This window comes from Cotesia glomerata, linkage group LG7 (assembly GCF_020080835.1).
Source record: "Cotesia glomerata isolate CgM1 linkage group LG7, MPM_Cglom_v2.3, whole genome shotgun sequence".
NCBI lineage: Eukaryota > Metazoa > Arthropoda > Insecta > Hymenoptera > Braconidae > Cotesia > Cotesia glomerata.
Genome location: NC_058164.1, coordinates 23,136,532 through 23,152,149, shown reverse-complemented (window position 1 = coordinate 23,152,149; position 15,618 = coordinate 23,136,532). Strand labels below are relative to the sequence as shown.

Below are 15,618 nucleotides of genomic sequence, written 5' to 3'. Positions count from 1 at the left end.
TATTCCCTTGTGCAGGATTAGCAACGCAACTATCCGTCAACTGGGTGATAAGTAAGAAGATGAAAGTTTAATTGAAGAGTCGGGGTGACTAAAGCTTCGAGCTTGTATAATAGATTACAGTGTAGAACAAAGTGGGCTTAATGGACCAATGTCTAATCCACGTCATAGTCAACACGACGCCAGAGGTGAGCCGTACGGCGACGAGAGCTTTTATTAAAGCTCGTTAGCTCACGTAATGATATTCCGGTTTAGTTATCGAATTAGTTTCGTAGAACCGCTATTAATGGTATTATCGTTAACTAGCCTGTCTAGAAACAACAGCGGAGCTTTTTAGTTATTTCGTGAAAGCTCAATGGCTTTTTTTACGGCAAAGTAGTAATAAGGGAAAAGTTTACCAACTATCATCTACCGGCATCTGTTCGATGTCAATTGAGGGAATAAAAACACGCAATGAAATTTACAGGAATGACCTTTTACTTACGTCGCTAACACGCAATGTACATCGTTGCAAGCTCGATTATAAACTACCGGTTTTACGGACCGTAAATTTAATTGATCTTTGAATTCCGGTTTTTTATGTTTCCCATCTAAATTCCAGTAAATCGAAAACCGCTTTTATGGGATAGTCAATTGATAGCTTTTGTCCATAGAGCTTTCGTGCTTCACAATATCCGTGAGAGCTCAAAAATTCGACGCAGATGCTTCAGGTTATGAAACGTTTCTGTGACATAATTGTGCCCGGGAGCTGTGCTGTGCAAGCAGAAAATAATTAACGGAGGATGTATAAGCTCGGTGGAGATGAAATTTTATGCAACTAATGATCACGCAAGCTCGGTTTAAAAAACTCGATCCACCCGAGTCTAAATTTAAATCGTAGATTCAACGTATTGAACGTTCAAACCGTAAATTTAACGTTTAAAACGTCAGTTTAACGAATTGGACGTAAAAAATGTAGATTCAACATTTCCAAAAAAGAATAAATTCAAAGATACTCCAAGTACCACTGGTCCTAATTAAACACTAGCTAGTCTTCTTAAACAGCCATATACCTTCGAAAAAAAAAAAAAACATTTTGGAAACCATTCCAAAAGTACACGGAAAAAAGTAAACAGTAAAATTCACTCGGATTCCGTTTAATTTTTATAGTTTAAAATAGTACAGCGGACATCGGGGTGGCACAAATGTAAATATTACAAAACTTAATGTAGAAAGTGTAAAAGCCACAATTTATAATTTAATATCGAAAATGTGATTAGTAGCTGTCACTATAGTAAATAACGACTTTCTCATCTTAAAAAATTACAGTTTTAAACAGTAAAAATTGCCCTTTCAATATATAGTCTATACTATTAGAAGAAGGAGAAGGTCTCACACTTTGTTAATTTAACATTTGAAACAGTAAAAATTCTACTCTTAAATTATATATTTTACCAGTTCAAGCAAATCAATAATTATAGTTTGATTTTTAGCGTTGCGTTTAAATTTACCATTTTACTTTGTAAATATTGACGTTGCTTGTATAAAAATTTGGTAACTGTAGTTTATATTTTTTACATACCATAAGATCATTTTTTAGGTACGAAATGATAAATATCAATGTCAAAATTATTAATTATTATACTTTAACATTTTCGACTTAGATATAGCGAATAATACTGTTTGAAATAGTATTTTCTTCCATGTAAATAATAAATTGTAGCATTTAAAGGATAAATATTACAAAGTTAACGTTAAAATCACGATTTTACTATTTGAAATTTCAATTTTTTCCAGTTGATCATTACTTATTATAAATCGACTATTATTTATTACAGTTTACTTTTTTCCGTGTAAAAAATTCGAACAGAGTATTTATATCGAACAGATATTAAAATTTCAACCAAAAAAATGAAATTCTCCCTAACAGAATTGAAAAAACATTTTTTATCGTACTTCTGTTTAATATCATAGTTATCTGAATAGTTTTGATAATACTTATTTTCACTCCTTATAGGGTTGATTTACACTCACAATATGTCAAATACGTTCAACTAATATTTTTAACGTTCAATACGTTCAAATAATGATTTTAACGTCCAATACGTTGAACTTACGTTTTTAATGTCTAATTCGCTAAATTAACGATTTCAACGTTCAAAACGTTGAATCTGTGATTCAAATTTTAACTCGAGTACATAGTCGCTAATTAAGTTTATTGAAATCGAAGATATATTGTCAAGCAAAAATTGTGACTATTTTAAGCTTGCAACTGCAAGCTTACCGATGATATAATGGCATAATATTGTAGCTATCCCGAGAATATGTTACATATTCATCACTAGAAACATTACCGCACTATGGAGCTTAAAAGCTTCGATTAAAAATGAGTTTCCTTATTATCCCTACATCATATTTATGCTTTCAAATATTTATTACGACATATTCTTAATGTTCAGTACAGCGAGAGCTTTCGAGTGGCACGTCCTCGGCATAAGACAATTTATCGTCGGAACACGATCCAGCAATATTGTACAGCCAGTAATATGGCCACGGAACTTAATACATCAACTTGCAAGCTTCCACTGCAAGCTCGTATGATACGCAGTTGTATGAACGCTTTTATACTCTATACCCCATGTCTGAAAAAGCACGAATTACAGAAGAATATTCTTTTGCCGGAGGGTGCAATGTTGAATTTTGCAAGCTGCAAGCTCGGGGGTTCTTTTGACGTTTATTTTCCGAGTTGAAATCTCTCAGACGAGAACTTTGATACTGGATAGATTAAAAACTGAGCTTTCAATTCAGATTCCAAGCTCGGGTGTTTTATTGATTTACTTTATTTTAATTTTTTGTTTGCCACTGCCATTAGCGTTACTAAGAAAGTTATACCGGGATAATTGTGTTTAGGCGTAGTAAGTAATGAGCAATAGTGAGATCATTTGAAATATAGGTCAGAGCTTTCGGCGAAGGATAACAATACGAGGGTGAAAGAATGAATAATAAATTAAAATACTGCTCCAGCAAGAGCGAAAAATAATAATGATGCCACAAATAGGTTAAAATATTTTAACTCGGAAAATTTTTAAACGCAAATTAAAAGATCAAGACTTTACGACCCGATAGTAGGAACATGTAGCAGGACACCTGAATTATTAGAAAGTCTTTGAGTTAGTAATTTATTTCTTTCACAGCTAAGGTAAAGAGGGGGGAGATTTACTGCCTCGCTCGTCGATAAAATAGGAAACAACTTAATAAATTCATGAAAATTGCAAGCTTCAGCATAATATAGCTTCCAGAAACGGAAAAAAAAATTTTGACTATTTTATTAATGAATAAAAAAATCTGGAAAACGGTTGACCCTAAAGGCCATCCCTGCAACTTCCCGCCAATTCCATACCTGAACGCTTGAAATTGCACTTATATATGACATTTCTGAGCTCTTCGAGCTCAAAAATACAATTTTTGTGTTATTTTGAGCTCTCCGAGCTCAAAAGGCTGATAGCAGTTTAATAAAACAGTATTTTTTGAATTTTCAAACAGCAATAATTTTTAAATAAATGAATCGATTTTCACGCGGTTGGCAGTATTCTACGCACATTTTCAGAATCTATGATATACTTTTGAACACAAACTGATCGAACCGAAAATCTTGGAGAAATTTGAAAAATTCACTTTTTCCGAATTTTTTCGACAACGATAACTCACGAACCAATCAACCAATTTTCACGTTCTTGGTAGCAATCGACGTGAATTTTTGGGCTCTAATAATTATTTCATTTCGTCAAAAATGATCCAAAAAGAAATCTCGAAGTTATGTGAAAAAAACACTTTTTTCGAAATTTTTCGTTTTCGATAACTCTCGAACGAATCAACCGATTTTGATGGGACTGGTGGCAATCGACGTGGTTATTTAAGCTTAAGAGCTTATTAGTTTTTGAAATTGATCAGTAAAGCCATTTAAAAGTTATTCCAAGAAAACTATTTTTTGAAAATTTTATTTCTGAGATTTCTCAAAATCTAGCGAACCGAATCGATTCAAATTTTCACGAAATTTAATGGAAATGATATTCTTTGGATCGCCACTTATTTCGATCTGATCGACCGAGCCGTTCAAAAGTTATAAGAGGTTTACATACATACACACACACACACATACATACATACAGCCGCACGGACACCATCGCGGGAATAGTCAGGGAAGCTTCCTAGGACCTCAAAACTTCGAGATCGGGAAGTTAAAAATTCATTCAGTGAAATTAATATTGATAAAAAGCAAAGCTATTTTTTCTTTGACCGATTGTATTTTTATAAATTAAAGTTTTCTTGCCTATTGGTCAAGTGACTAGTGAATCTAATTAAAGCCAACAGATGGACATTCCATTTTCCCACATGGTCGAGAGATTACCTCTCTTTGCATAAGTTCGATGGAAAGCCATCGAACTTGAATACTAGTAAAGCTGGAAGCTTGTAGTATCTGTTCGAGTTATCAAGATGTTAATTAAATGAAAGAAGATGAAAGAAACTAAATAAGAGCAAAGACAAACCTTTAAAAAATATATGGGATCGGTTACCAAGCCAGGAATCGATCCTGGATCTCCCTGATAACATGTCAGGAGCTCTACCAGTTAAGCTACCGGGCCCCTTCCACCATCATCTTTCTCAGTCTATTCTTATACTTTTGATCCTTAGGAGAGAAGGGGTCAATTGAACCAAAAAAAGTTTAGTAATTTTTTACTATTCGAATTAAAACTAAATAATAATTTTTTTTTTCTTGGAATGGTAGTTTATCAAGTCTACTATCATTATCAATACATAAGTTACTCAATAAACAACGTGAATTTTTAAAAATTATTAATTTATCCAAACGCGTCAAATAGTTCAATTGACCCCCGCTCGGGGGCAATTGAACCACTGCTCGGGGTCAATTGAACCAATAATATTTAAAACTCAATCCCGAACTTTTAATAAATAATATATTAATTGTTACTTGCCAATAATACTGTTGCACATTTTTAATGTACAGATATTATATTAAATGAATTAAAAATCAATTTAAAAATAATTTTTATTATAAATTTAGTTCATCAATTTGTTAGGTTATTTCCCTGAGTATTTTTCACGTAGAGCCAAGATGCGCGCGCATGTCCCATGCTTCTCCGTATGGTTCAATCGTCCCCGGGACTGCTGGTTCAATTGACCCCATATAATTTTAAAACAATTAATAGCAAATAATAAATAAATAAACTATTATATCACTATAAACGAAGTTGGGGATTATAAAGTATAAGTATATACAACTACTACAATTCAAACTTTATCAATTAATTCAAAAATTGAAATATTATTAAACAATTTGTCACCAGCCGAAAAAACAGTTTACATACCTAAAAATAAGAAAATATCAATTTTTCAAAATTTATTAATCACAATGATTTCAAATTTTGATCATATCCGAGTTTAACATATTGGAATCTACTTCTAAGAGTATGAAGCATTTTTTCAATTTTTTCGATTTTTTAAGTCGAGTGGTTCAATTGACCCCCTTCTCCCCTACTTACTTTTTCTATTATTAATTAATTAACAAAGCTATTTTTTCTTTGACCGATTGTATTTTTATAAATTAAAGTTTTATAGCCTAGAACAGATACTAAAAGCTTCCAGCTTTACTAGTATTCAAGTTCGATGGATTTCCATCGAAATTATGCAAAGAGAGGAAATCTCTCGACCATGTGGGAAGATGGAATGTCCATCTGTTGGCTTGAATTAGATTCATTAGTCACTTGACCAATAGACAAGAAAACTTTAATTTATTGATAAAAAGCTCGATTAATCTTATCGGCGATGAAATTTGATGACATGTTAATAAAACTTGATTTTAATCAAAACTAAAAGCTTCGACCTGACAAAAGCTAAATAAAAGAAAAAGCTCCAAATCTCCGGAGAGCTAGAAAGCATCTGTGGTCGCCGTTTTATGAAATTACGCTGTGCTGAAAAAAAATTACGCTTGTCCTTTAGAAGCTCGGGGTCGAGCTTTTGACATGGACGTTCAGATTTTAATCAGCAGTTGAGTATTTTAAAGGTTCATGTTACGAGCTTTAGTTTTATTTCTTAGAAAAATTGAAAATAAAAAGAAATTTTACGTGGATGTAGTTCTAAAAAGCGTTTATTGGAGTGCTAAAATTTTTGTGGAATTGAGTGAATTTTTCAAAAATATTGGTATTAATCAAACTACCTGTTTTTATCGAATAGCGGATAATTGATTTTTTCAGATGATTTGTAGTGATTGATAAAAGATAGGAGGATTAATTTGATCGGTTTAAAAAAAGGGAATCTTAGCTCTGAGCGTGCTTGAACGGAAATTCAATACTTTTGAGAATAAATTAAAAAAAAAAAAAAAAACGAATATTTTTTATTAAATATATATAAATATGAATTCTACAGTAACGATAAAACCATACGACACCTAATATAAAGCAAGTGAAATACCGTGTAGCAAAGATCGATGACGTCTGGGACATAGCAAAAGCTATCGTTACTTGACGCCACTTTATTCATGTTCTATATTACTTTTCTATCTACATCTACATCTATGTACACCCACATATATGTATATTTATAAGTATTGAAGCGTTTAGAGAACAACGAAACATTTTTTTTAATTTTATGTTTTTAGTATTAAAAATGTGCATGTTTCAAGCGCAAATACGAAAGTATGAACTATTATCGCCTAGAGATCACGATTTTAACGTTTTGTCATATTAAATTGTACCTGACAATCATAATCTAGATATAAACGCTACAAGAACCACAGTGATAGGAAGAAAAATGATCAAATTTTTTTTTTAAATCGATTAATTACTATTTTAACATAAAAAGTGGATTTAATAACTTGTAGGGATTTTTAAAGTTTTTATCGAGAGGGTAAACAAGATAACTTTATAAAAAATCAATTTTTCAACTCAATTTATTTTTTAATCTCTTCATCTGTTTTATGGAAAGTTTCAGATTAAAATTTGCAGCTTAGTATTGTATACACTAGAGTGTGCCAAAATGTAACTCCCGTGGAGAACCTTTTAAAATTGGAGTTTTTAGTTCTGCTTCGAACAGGGGCTGCGTTTGGGCATTTCCTAATATATTTTGGTGTGAGACAATGTATTTGATTTTCATAGAATTTTTTAACAGAAGCTTAGTTTGGGTATTTCCGGTGAAAATTCATAATTTGGCTGGAAGTTCCCAATTAAATCTTCTGTTAAAAATCCTATAAATAATCAAATGAATTCTCTCAACCCGAAATATCTCAGGAAATGCCCAAACACAGCTGCTGTTAAAAGTGGAACTCAAAATTCCAATTTTAAAAGGTTCTCCACGGAAGTTACATTTTACACCCTAGTGTACACTAAGGAAAAAAAAAATTATTTAAAAAAAAATGAACATTTTTTGTAACAAGAAATTAATTTGTTAGAAATTTTCAATAATTTTTTTTTTTTTAGTTGAAGAAATCAAAATTATTCTTACAGTAATTTTCTTGTTGAAAAAAATTTTCTAGATTTGGGAAAAAACAATTTTGGATGAAAATTCTCAAGTTGTCTATCTAAAATTGTATTTTTTCTTCAGCTAAAAAATAAAATTCTTTTAAATTTCCAATAAATAATATCTTGTCATAAAAATATCCATTTAAAAGAAAATTTTTCTCTAGTGTATTGTTTAATTTTTTTAGCTGGTAGTTGGAAAAATTTTCTGTCCTTTAAGCAGCCATAAAAAAATTTATTTCTAAATATAGAAGACAGCTGTTACTATACTCAATTGTTTCGCTAGATAATCGCTAATGATACAATTTTCAGTTGATTTTTTTTTATAATTAATGCATTGGAACGAAAGAGGGCGTTAAATTTATATGAAGAAATACTATTTGCGGGAAAATTTAAACCAGCTTTAGAATTGAATTGTAAATAAAATAAATATTGGACGTTAAAAACGTTAGTTGAACGTATTCAACATATTGTGAGTGTAATTGAAAACAATAAGGAGTGAAAATAAGTAATATCAAAACTATTCAGATAACTATGATTTTAAACAAAAGTACGATAAAAAATGTTTTTTCAATTCTGTTAGAGAAAATTTTATTTTTTTGGTTGAAATTTTAACATTCGTTTGATAAAAATATTCAGTCCAAATTTTTTACTTGTGGAATGATTTCCAAAATGTTTTTTTTTCGAAGATATATGGCTGTTTAAGAAGACTAGCTAGTGTTTATTTAAGAGCCGATAGTAGTTGGAGTATCTTTGAATTAATTCTTTTTTGATAATGTTGAATCTATTTTTTTTTACGTCCAAAACGTTAAACTGACGTTTTAAAAATTCAATACGTCGAATTTACGGTTTCAACGTTCAATACGTTGGATCTACGACTTAAATTTCGGCTCGGAAAGTTATTAAAATTATTTTCTTAATTTATTTTTATTGTATAGATAATTATTATTATCGATATTTCATATAAAATTATTAAAAAATTGAAAGTAGTATTGAAAATTTTTCTTTTAACCAATTGGTTAATAATAGTGATTATTAAAAATAAATCTACTGATTAGTCGATTACGTACAATCCTCAGGCTGAGTCAGTGCAATTTCTTTCGGTTGGGCACCAGTTTAGGGACAGAAAAAGGAAAAGACGCCCCAGAGCGAAAAAATAACGTTAATTTTAGTTGAAAAGGTATTTTGTCAGAATTACCAAGTATATAACTAACTTTTGTACGATATAAGACATAACTAGTTAACGTTTTATGCATGAGACATTGATAGATAAATATATGAATTTTTTTGTTGAAATACAGCAAAATTGGATTTTGTATTTTAACTGATATCGATGTGAGAGGTCGATGTCTCGGGAGTTTTTATAAATAAAAGAATATATTTATTTCTCTCGAGGGCATCGATATAATTATAACTTATCAATAATATCGCATTGGAAATAACATTAAAGTTATAGTAGAAAAATGTGACCAATATTTTGAATTTTTATTTACTTGGTCTAGCTTAGTTAGCAAATAAGTAATGTGGTTTTTAATTAAAAATATTAATTAAACAGTAACACTCAAGAGAGCTATAAAATGTCGGATTTTTGTGATGGGGTGAAAAATGAAATTAAATATACAGTTAACATTGCTAATCGCTTGTTGGATGATTTTTAAATAAAAGTTTTTAAGTAATTAATTTTTACGTTTAATTATTGACTTAATGTAAAAGTAGAAAATGAGGGAGATTCTAGATTTCGAATTATGCATTTTTATCCTTTTTTGGTGATTCGGATTCTGTGACCCAATTAAAATTAATTAGAGGAAATTTAATTGGAAAACCTATAAGTGACATGAGAAAATTTGACCTTTAGAAGAATAACTTGAAAAATTTTTTTATAGTTTTTAAAATCTTAGAAAATTTAATTAAATTTCTTTTTTATAAATTCACATAATTTTTTATAAAGTCTTGAAAAATTCTGCAAAGATTTACTGAATTCAAGAATTATGATTTCGTAAAATTTCACAGAAATTATTGTTAAATTCCTTAGAATTATTTAGTAAAATTTTACACTGATAGAAGGATTTATTAACTATTAATAATTTAATTTATTCGAAGACAATTATTTAGTTTATTAAATTTTAATAAATATTTTTCAACATTTAATAAATATTTATATGGGAGGAAAGTACATTTATTAATAGTTAATAAGTATTTATTAATAGTTAACAAATATTTATTAACAGTTAATAAATATTTTGTTGAGTGAATTTGTTTCGCTTGCAATGACATATGATATAAAGATTGCTTAAAAATAAAAATCATCTTCATAAATTATTTGCATTAATTATATTACATTGTAATAACGTTTATTGTTAAATAACAAATTCTATCACAGCTCATAATTATCTTTTATATTTTTAAATATTAAAAAAGTTTAATTTATTTAGTGAATTAAATTATTATCATGTATTCCAGCTATAGGGTTATAAAAAGTGTTAAAAAAAATTTCTATTTTTGCTTTTTATTTTAAATAAATATTTGTTAACGGTTAACAAATATTCATTAACCATTAATAAATATTTATTAACAGTTAATAAAGCTTATTAAATATAAAAAAATCCTTCTATCAGTGTATTAAAATCATGAAATTTTACGAAATTTAATGTCAAAAAATTTCAATAAATTCGTTAAAGTTTTTTCTGAAAAAATTTTCTGGAAAACATTTCTTCGGATCAAAAGATTTGATCTGTTTTGAAACAAATGAAATTTTTTGATGATTCATTTGATTCAACTGCATGTGTATCTATTTTATACATGAATTAGATCTGTTTTTGCGCACTATTCTCTATACCAATAATTCAAGACTGATTTTAGTATTTTATTTAACCAGCTTTCAATAATTTCCAGATCAAAATGAGACTTCTTTTGTCACCCTGTTAATCTGTTTTTGATTCCATCCAAGCCACCTTTAGTCTACTTTTATCATTCAGAAATTCAGAGTCAAAATCTTTCCAAGCACCAGAATGAATCTTATCATCTGTGATAATACTATTTCGACAAATTTTCGATCAAAAACAGTATAAAATTTTAATTAAAATTTGAAAATAAAACAGATAGTTCTACAGATTGATTAGCTTAAAAAAAAGATCAAAATTTTTGCCTGAGTTTTTTTAAAAACATAAATATCATAGATATTCAATTAATTCAATTACGAGTCTTTCAGACTGAAAAAAAAGATCGAAAATACTTTAAATAAATCAAAAACGTTAAAATTTTTTTACATGTTTTACCAGATCATCAAATCAAGATTATTAAAATAAAAGTTTTAATTTTCCGACGGACTTTTTCGAGTAACTGTTTCATTGATTATTCACATGCATTACATAGAACTTGCAATATTAATAAACACACCCAAATAAAAATTTCATCAATTTATCAAGATAATATTGAAGAAATAAAACTTTAAGCTACAAAATTCGTTCCTTGATAAAATCAATGATTTTATGAATGACAATGATTAATTTTTTATTTCAACAAAGCCCTCAAGACTAAATCAATAAATCTCAGAAAAATTATTTGAGAAAAAGAAAAAGTATGTTGCAAAAATTTTTAAGATTGCAAAGAAGAAATCTAAAATTGGAAATTTTACGAAGAAATAAAGAAGTATAAATAAAATTAAAAATCGTGGATAACAATGACAATAGAATCGATACTGAGATATTTATATTACCGACATGGCGTCCAGAATATAAATATAAATATTAAAATGTAAGTTAGTTACAGTTTAAAAGTACATGAAGATCAATCTGTCATAGTTAGAGTGATAAAGGGGAAGTAATGATTTAATTTGAGTATGTGTAAGTAGACACACTTATTATCTCTTAAGTTATTAAAAAAATTAACGTATATCAGTCAGTAGTTTTAATGATAAAAAGGCGTAGAAGTAAAGATGACCGCGGTGTCGAATATGAGAATGTTATCTTCTTGATAAATGGCGAATCCGAATAAAAATGAAAAGTAAAACAAACAGAAAGCATAATGTGTGAACTTTGACTTACCAGATATTAGACAGGAGTAGAAAGAGCCGTAACACAACAGCCATACTACTGTTTTCTCTTTCACTCGTTCACTCCGCGGCTACGCTCTGGTCTACTCTGTGTTTCTCTTTTCTCCCTCTCTCTTTCTCTTTATTATTATTGTCCACTACCGCACTAGTTCCCTCTACCTTTTGCACTCGAGATTATATTCATTGATTTCTTATCATACTCCAATTTAAATTGCTACTTCGACGTACTACTTATAAACTATTTATTTAGATATATAGGTATCTCTATTCATTAAATTGCTTTGAGAAGAAATTAAGATTGTGGATAGTGATGTTAAGGTTTTATTCAATTTAAAATATGATATGATCTTTTTTTCTTTTAATTGAAGAATAATAATAATTGGAGTTTGATTAGCTAATTTTAATAATAGATTAGTTTTCTTCTGATAATTTCTATAGAGGGAAATTATTTTCCAGTTTCTGTCTGATAACAAAGAGCCACCCATGAATTATTGAGAGAATAAAATTTGTGATGAAATTTAAATTACGAAAAAAAATATTGCTGTAATAAAAAAATTATTTTTTAGACCGCAGCCTGTGAAATGAAGGAAACTTCATTTTAGTTAGGATTAAAATGTGCTGGCTGTTTGAAAATTTGTCGTGCGAAATGATTTTGACTATTGTTTGTTTGATACTTTACAGATTTTTTAATTCTGATACTTGAAATTTAGTTTTCTAGAATCCAGAAACTGACGAAGATTAAAACTTTCAAAACCAGTCGTCCAATATTTTAATATCACCATTAAATCATCAGTCGAAAAAATTTTTATCTGTTTTTATTTATCTTAATATTGACAAAATGTAAAAGCTTGCGGTCTTCTTTTATAATTTGGAAGTGTATAATTAAGAATCTGAAATTCAAAATGCTATTTTTCAAAAGTTAATTTTTTTTAGACAAATTAAATTACTTATTATTCATGACCCTGAAGTTAGCGGACAGCAGACAAAATAAAATTTCAGATAGGGATATCTACAAGCGAAATTAAGTTTTTCAAGTTTACCAAATTATAAATTGTTTGTCGTTGACTTACCTACAGGTGACAATAAACGAAATTTTTTTTTTACTAATAAAAAATTTTTTAAATTAAAAATTAAATTTTGGGAAACTCTCACCGTGTTTCCTATCGGTTTATGAATATGAAATTTTCAAATTTAGTTTATTTTTGGATTCTAAAAAGATGATTTCAGTTAGTTTTTTAAATTTTGGCTTAGGAAATTCTGGGCCGTATATCTGCGAGTAAAATGATTATTATTACAAAAAAAAAAAGTCACCTTTTTGTCTTTGAAAAATCTAAAGATGATATTTTTTTTATTTTAAATTTGATAGTCGGATCGTTAGATATCGTTCATTTTTGATTTTTTTTGAAAATTTTGGAGCCGGATATCAAAGTGAAAAATAATCAAAATCGAAATAAAAAAATGTCATGTTTTAATTTTTCAAGAATCTAAAGATGATTTATCTCAGATTTTTTATTTTCTTATTTATTTATTGAATATCCTTATTTTTGTTTTGAAAATTTTGGTCCGGAATATTAAAATCAAAAATGATGAGAAACACAAAAAGAAGTTTTGTTTTCATTTCTCAAAATCTAAAGATGATTTTTTCAGATCTTTATTTTCATTTCCCGCTAAGAAAATCGAACATTTTCAAAAATCGGGAAGTTATTCTTTTCACCCCGTTTTTCAAAAATTAAGTTTTCATCAGATCTCGACATTTTAAAATCATAGAAAGCTTCCCTGACTACCCCTGCGTTGTTGACGCTATGCCTGTATGTATTTGTGTGTATTAGTATGTGACTCGCTTATAACTTTTGAACGACTAAACCGATCGGAACCTACCAAACGGCGTTCCAAAGAGTTCCCTCAAACTTACATTTCCGGTGAATTTGAACCGATAGATTTTAAGAAATTTTGAAAAATTTTTAAAAAACTAAGAAAAAATATTTTTGATAGTGGTTTTAAGGGAATAACTTTAAACGGCTATATCGATCAACTTCAAAAACGAATCCACCCTTAACCTAGAGAAACTACGTCGATCGCCGCTAATCTGGTCAAAATCAGTTGATTCGTTCGAAAGATATCGTGAACGAAAGAAAACCGAAAAAAGTGTTTTTTTCCACATAACTTCGACATTTCTTTTCGAATTGTTTTTGATGAAATAAAATAATTTTTAGAGCTTTAAAAACCGCGTCGATCGCCGCCAAGAACGTAGAAATCGGTTGATTGGTTCGAGAGATATCCTCGACAAAATATTTGGAAACAAGTGTTTTTTTAACATCACTCCGAAATTTTTTGGAATAACTTTTAAATGGCTTCAACGATCAATTTAAAAAACTAATCAGCTATTAACATAAAAAATTACGTCGATTGCCGTCAAGCCGGTCAAAATCGGTCAATTTGTTCAAGAGATATCGCGAACAAAAGAAAACCGGAAAAAGTGTTTTCGGAATAACTCCAAATTTCTAGCTTTATCAATTCGAACTTGAAAATTCTTCATGAGGCTGAAAAATTTTAATTAGATTTTCTGTGAAATCTGTCAGAGGTGGTCACATATCAGCTGTCTCAAACATTTGACTAAAAATTTCTGAAATACAGACTGAAAAATTTGTTCTTCCTTGTTTTACTCTTATCATTTTACGTCCCTTATCAATACTTCCCTTACTCGTTGATCCTTATTTACCTCAGACATGTCTAATTATTTTCAGTTGAATTGTCTTCATTATATGTTTTCTACAGGATTAAATGATTCATACATCACAAAATAACTAACAAAAGAATTAGTTTTTTAGTCATTTTGTTTAACGTGAATCATATATCTCAAATTTTTTAAATCTAGATGGCAAATTTATTGACTTGAGTAAAAAATTTTTATTTATGCTTTACCTGATATTCTCTGTCAAAATAAATATAAAAACTGAAAAATATAAATATTTAATGAACAAATGAAGAAAATAAAGATCTGAAAAAATCATCTTTAGATTTTTGAGAAATGAAAACAAAAACTTCTTTTTGTGTTTCTCATCATTTTGATTTTAATATTCCGGACCAAAATTTTCAAAAACAAAAAATAAGGATATTCAATAAATAAATAAGAAAATAAAAAATCCGAGATAAATCATCTTCAGATTCTTGAAAAATTAAAACATGACATTTTTTTGATTTCGATTTTAATTATTTTTTACTTTGATATCCGGCTCCAAAATTTTCAAAAAAATAAAAAATGAAGGATATCTAACGATCCGACTATCAAATTTAAAATAAAAAAAATATCATCTTTAGATTTTTCAAAGACAAAAAGGTGACTTTTTTTTTTTGTAATAATAATCATTTTACTCGCAGATATACGGCCCAGAATTTCCTAAGCCAAAATTTAAAAAACTAACTGAAATCATCTTTTTAGAATCCAAAAATAAACTAAATTTGAAAATTTCATATTCATAAACCGATAGGAAACACGGTGAGAGTTTCCCAAAATTTAATTTTTAATTTAAAAAATTTTTTATTAGTAAAAAAAAAATTTCGTTTATTGTCACCTGTAGGTAAGTCAACGACAAACAATTTATAATTTGGTAAACTTGAAAAACTTAATTTCGCTTGTAGATATCCCTATCTGAAATTTTATTTTGTCTGCTGTCCGCTAACTTCAGGGTCATTATTATTCAACAAATTTTTACAAATTATTATCTGCAAAATTCATGCCCGCGAAACTCACTTCAGTAAAAATAAAAAAATATATTTTTCTGATTATAGTAATTAGACTTATTACTATTACCATTTAAAATTAAAAAAAAAAAAATTGTATAGTTACAAAACATTCACGAATTTTCCTTCAATAATCAATAAAATAAAAATTTTGCTCCAGAGTCATAACAAAAAAATAATCAATCATGTTTTAAAAACTACCATTTTGAATTTCAGCTTCTAAAAGTCATTCTTGGACAACACCCTCACTTTTAAATATCGAAATACTACTATATTACAATATTCAAACAACCAATTAAAAAGAAACGAATGTAAATA

General features: G+C 28.5%; 1 protein-coding gene across 1 annotated transcript in view; it reads right to left on the bottom strand.

Moving 5' to 3' along the window:
• Positions 1 to 11,658, bottom strand: part of LOC123269517 (kinesin-like protein unc-104) — a 52,482-nt gene extending 40,824 nt beyond the window's left edge. Inside the window, exon 1 of the mRNA XM_044735257.1 lies at positions 11,552 to 11,658. The gene's annotated coding sequence lies outside the window, so the exon portion shown is untranslated. The remainder of the gene's footprint in view (positions 1 to 11,551) is intronic.
• Positions 11,659 to 15,618: the final 3,960 nt, after the last annotated feature.